Raw genomic sequence first — 5,690 nt, forward strand, 5'->3', positions numbered from 1 at the left:
TGTAACAAAACAAAAATTTCGTACAGGTACACACAGACACATACACACCCTCACATAAACACAAACCAACATACCAACACACACACACACATAAACCAAAACTGTAAAGTCCATTTTGTCTTGGGCAACTCATGGGTATGGAACTTCTCTGGAGTGTCATTAATGTAATCAGTGACACTCTTTTGGAGGAAATGAATATCTTCTTTCTCAGCATTGTTTAATTACAATAATTTCTTAACTAGGGGTAGAACTTTGTCCACACTTCCCCTTCCCAATGTGTAGAGTACCTTCCTGTACCAAAGAACATGGGGATTGTAGGATCTAGGTAGGTACCAGGTTGACATCTCCAGGTTCAATAAGTTTTTCATGTTCTGCTCATCAATTAGAATGTGTTGCCACTTTGTGAGGAACAATCTACAGTCTTGGGAACACTTGGGCCAACAACTAAATTAGGTATAATACAAGCCCTCTGCTAGAATGTTCATTTGTTGATAAGACATACCCAGGTGAGACAGTCTCGCTCATTAATTAGAGAGTTCCTTTAGATCATATTCATACATGTCTCTATATTAGGATGTTTCTACTATATAAATTGCTCAAATTCCCCTCAAATTCTCCATAATTTAATGTCTCACCTTGTATTCCACCCACAATACCCTTTCAATTCCCCATCCCAAATTTATTCTACCATACCATTCTCTCCCCCCCAACTATCCATAATTATCCTATTTACCTTTCCTAACAGATCTATCATTTCTCTCTAGTCCCTTATTGTATACCAACCTCCTGTTGTTCTATGGACTGTAGCCTGATTATCATTGACTTCACGGCTAATATCTACATATAAGTGAATGTTTTGTGTCACTGAGAAAGGAGCTTCAGTTGAGAAAATGCCTCCATGAGATCCAGCTGTAAGACATTTTCTCAATTAGTGATGAAGCGGGGAGGACCCCTTGTTGGTGGTACCATCCCTGGGCTGGTAGCCCTGAGTTCTACAAGACAGCAAGCTGAGAAAGCCAGGGGAATCTAGCCAATAAGTAACATCTCTCCATGACCTCTGCATCAGCTCCTGCTTCCTGACCTGCTTGAGTTCCAGTACTGACTTCCTTTGGTGATCAACAGCAGCATGGAAAGTGTAAGCTGAATGAACCCTTTCCTCCCCACCTTGCTTTTTGGTCATGATGTTTGTGCAGAAATAGAAACCCTGACTAAGACACATACCATATTCATCCTGCTGAGACTGGGTGAAGATGACATTTTTAGGAAGGTAGGAGTCAGTCTACTTCAAGATCAAGCTATAGTACTCTTGGGCATATATCCAAAGCACTTCATCCTACCAAAGAAACACTTTGTCAACCATAATCATTTTTCCTTTTTTTCATACTATAGCATAATATCTATGTTATATCAGACACTGAAAAGAACCTAGATATCATTCATAGAAAAAATGGATAAAGACAATGAGATACATTTATACATAAAGTTTTACTCAAATGAGAAAAAATAATACCATGAAATTTGCAGACAAATGGATAGGACTAGAAAAAAATAACCCACAGTGGGATATTTTTATTTTATATTGAAAGGCCTCACAAAAAGGCTTATAGTTGTTTCTCTTCTCTGTGTTTTTATCAGGAGGATGTTTTTTGATTTTGAATATCTTGATTATATAATATATATATGCACATATATATAAATATTTGTGTGTGTGTGCTTCTGTGTGAATGTGTACGCATGTATATTTGTGCATTTGTGTGTGTGCATTTGTATATATTGGTCTGTGTGTGTTTTTGTGTTAATGTTCTACTTACTATGTGACATATGACTTATTGATATCTTGTTTTTTTTTTTTTTCTGATAACTGAGGACTTGAGCAGACATCTTTGTATTTGTATTCAGTTTTACTTTTTTCTTTGGATAAACGTCTACTTATACTTTTAACCACACTAAATGTTTGGTTTCTTATTTGCTACTGAAATATATATATAATTATGTATATATATAATTATGTATATATATAATTATGCATACATGTATAATTTTATATATGTGTAAAATCATTGGCACACTTGAGAATCCTGTGATAATAATAAGCTGGATGACATATTATGACATATTATTTACACAGAGGAGCTGTGTATGTGTGTGCCTGTGATATTTGTGTATTATATACATGTGTGTTATCATCAGGTAGATGTTTTCCAAATATTTTCTCTTATACTGTAGGTTGTTTTTTTTTTTTTTTTTTTTTAATTTATTGACCTTCACTTTGGTAGGAAGAAGTTTTTGAGTTGGATGTAGTTCTGCTTTTCTATACTTGGTATTATTGCCCATGTTTTTGGTGTCAAATCCAAGAAATCATTGCCAAAAACAATGTCAAGGAGCTTTTCTGTTTAGAAGAAGTACTTGAAATAAACAAACTCGTTGAAACTAGAAATAGTTGCCAGAAGCTAGGAAGAAGAAGTAGGGAATTGCTGCTTAATGGATATTAACATTTTAAACATGAAGAACTTCTAGAAATCTGCTGTATAGTACTTATTTTACAAATATAACTCTATACTTAAAATATGAAGTGTATACTCTTTGCTTTCTGCCACCATCATTCTATCCAGACTGAAAAAGTCCCAGAAACTGTAGGGCCACATGAGCAACAGCCACTGTCACATTGGAAAGCACATCAAGTACCCAGGACATTGTGGGAATGTTGGTGGCATGCATCACCATAGGATCAACTTTGACAAATAATACCCAGGTTACTTTGAGAAAGTTGATATGAGGCATTACCACTTGAAGAGGAACCAGAGCTTCTGCCCAACAATCAACCTGGAAAACAAGGCAGGAGCTGCTCCCATCTTTGCTGTGAAATTGGGCTAATACAACGTTCTGGGGAAGGTAAAGCTCCCTAAGCAACCTGTCATCATGAAGGCCAAATTCTTCAGTAGATGAGCTAAAGAAATGATTAAGGGTGTTGGAAGTGCCCATGTCCTCCTGCCTTGAAGCCACACAGAAGGTAAATTTGCTAACAATTTCCATTTGAAAAGAAAATATAATGAGAAGATAGATCTCATTTTAAGTGACCCTACTCAATTATAAGTATCAGATAAATTCAGAAAAGGAAATAAGTAAACAATGGATTGCATTCAAGCCTTAAGCAAGGGGGAGCTGTCCCAATGTGTGAAAAAGTTTAATCATAAATGAGTTCATATTTCAACTTGAATGCTATGAATTCAGAAATGCATATCAAATATCATATAAATGTTTTTATTTTGGCTCTCAAACTTAATATTTTCTCACAAATGATAAAACAAAGGTATATATGATCTCAGAAATATCTGTTTATATAGATACTTCTAATTAAAATTTTCCTTAACACATATATTTTATTCTCATAATTTTAACTTTTCTTGTAACTCAATATCACACCTAAAATGTATCAAGAGTCCCACATGTTATAGACAATGCATTCATTCCTATACATATATTACCATACTTTGGAATTTAGTTATGAAATCACTATAATCATTTCTATGTATTAATGAATAAATCAATCTTTCAATATATAAAATTATGATTCATGAGTGAAAATGGCAAATTTAAGAGTTAGGAATGATTCAGGATTATTCTTGACTTGTCATGTTGGAGTGGGTGACCTATGAACATCACATTTTGCTTCAAAGGCAAAAGCTGTTCTAAAACAACATTTTTTTGTTAGAAATATGTTTTTTCACTGTTTGCTTTCTGCCTACTTATTTCCTAAAAATACACTTTTGATTGTTCTAGCCTCAGAGAAAATCACTTTTCCATAAACTGCCCATTATACTGTGTCAATGAATGTGGTAGCATGCATAATTTGCCTCAGAGAAGCATGTAATTACAAAATTAACCTTTTACTTTTCTTCTGTTAATCAGTTATCAAAAGGATAGATGATTAGCACATTAGCAACAGTGTCCACTGCACTATTGTTCCCTTTTATTTCTAAGTTACTAGATAATGACAAAATTCTCAAAGATAAGTAGTGGAACATGTTAAGCAGACATGGCATTTTGCATGTATAGCATGACCTATTACAAATTTATTCCACTACTTAAATATATAGCTATTCAGAGCTTGCAGTTTGTTTAAATGACAGAGGAAGTGCCTAAACCTAATTTCTACATCTAAAGTTAAAACCATACATTTCATTAAAAAAAAAGCATGAGTGTATTTCACTTGTGTGTTTTTATGATTATATCACAAGCTTGTGACATAGGAGTGTTGTGTCCTGAAAACTTAAGGGATATTGTCAGATCTTTTTTCCCCAGACACTTAGAATACCCTTCTCAGGCCCAAAAATATATTAACTCTCCAGACTATCAGATGTCAAAGTCATGTATTTACTAAAATTTTTGACCCTTTCATAGCTACATAGTTGGTCAAAATCCCAATGTCACAGATTTGTATTAGGAACTTAGAGATGCATAAATGTGTGAGAAGTCAAACAACAATTTGAAATTGTGTTTTAAGGAATGTGAATAAATACACAATTTAACAATAATTAATGAAAAAAATGGTCATGAATTTGAAAGAGGGCAAAGGGGAGTATAAAGCGACTTGGAATGAAGTAAAAAGAAGGGATAAATGATGGAATTATATAATAACATTGTATTAATAACGGTTCTCTAGAGTCACAGAACTTATGGGTAGTCTCTATATAGTAAGGGCATTTGTTATGATGACAGTCTGCAGTCTGACTCCCCAACAATGGTGGTCAGCTGTGAATGGAAGTCCAAGGATCTAGTAGTTGCTCAGTCCCACAAGGAAAGCAGTAAAAAGAGAGCGAATTCTCCTTCTTACAATGGCCTTATGTAGGTCTCTAGCAAAAGATGTGACCAAGATTAATGGTGTGTACCACCATGCCTGGATCTGGGACATGCTTTGTCCCATTTGACCTTGAACTCATAGATCTTTTGCCTAGGTCTACTGATAATCATAGCCACTATTCCTCAAGATCTCCATGTCAAGCTTCAGTTCAGAAAATTGTATCTCCCAGCCTCAAGATCAGGATCACAGGTGAGCCTTCAAATTCTAGACTGTAGTTCATTCCAGATATAGTCTAGTTGACAACCCGGAATAACCATGAAAAACACCAAATCATAAAATAAATATTTTTTTAAAAGTTGCTTCATGGGATTTTAGCCATCTACTTTGATATGCCCAATTCATCCTTGTTCTGCTCATGTTTGGGCACTCATGTTTATGAGAGTTTGTGTGTTTATGTTCAGATATTACTAAACAACACAAATTTACAGAATGGAAAAAGATCATAACCAATACCATGTATGACAAAGGGCTTATATACAAAATACAGAACTCAGGAAAGTAGATATCAACAAACTATATAATCTAATTTTAAAAACTGGAGTATAGACATAAACAGATAATTCTTAGGAGAGCAATATCAATATCCAAAAAACACTATTAAATGTTCAACATCTTTCTGCTGGCCTTCAGGGCTTCAGTCCTTTTCCCTTACTCAGTACCAAATCAGGTTCTCCTCTTTGCCTTCTCACCCCCCAAGTTCACGTTCTGTCACTGGTCCTTTGTTTCCTCCCCACTTGTGATTGCTTTCTTCTCTCTCCCAAGTGGGACTGAGGTATCCTCACTTGGGCCCTTCAGCTTATTGACCTTTTTGAATTCTGTGGACTGTATC

The 5,690-nt window shown here is 34.9% G+C and overlaps 1 pseudogene; it reads left to right on the plus strand.

Moving 5' to 3' along the window:
• The first annotated feature begins 305 nt into the window (after nt 1–305).
• Nucleotides 306–2,997, plus strand: LOC117703191 (large ribosomal subunit protein uL15 pseudogene; annotated as a pseudogene).
• The last annotated feature ends 2,693 nt before the right edge of the window (nt 2,998–5,690 follow it).

Source organism: Arvicanthis niloticus, chromosome 2 (assembly GCF_011762505.2).
Source record: "Arvicanthis niloticus isolate mArvNil1 chromosome 2, mArvNil1.pat.X, whole genome shotgun sequence".
In the NCBI taxonomy this organism is placed as follows: domain Eukaryota; kingdom Metazoa; phylum Chordata; class Mammalia; order Rodentia; family Muridae; genus Arvicanthis; species Arvicanthis niloticus.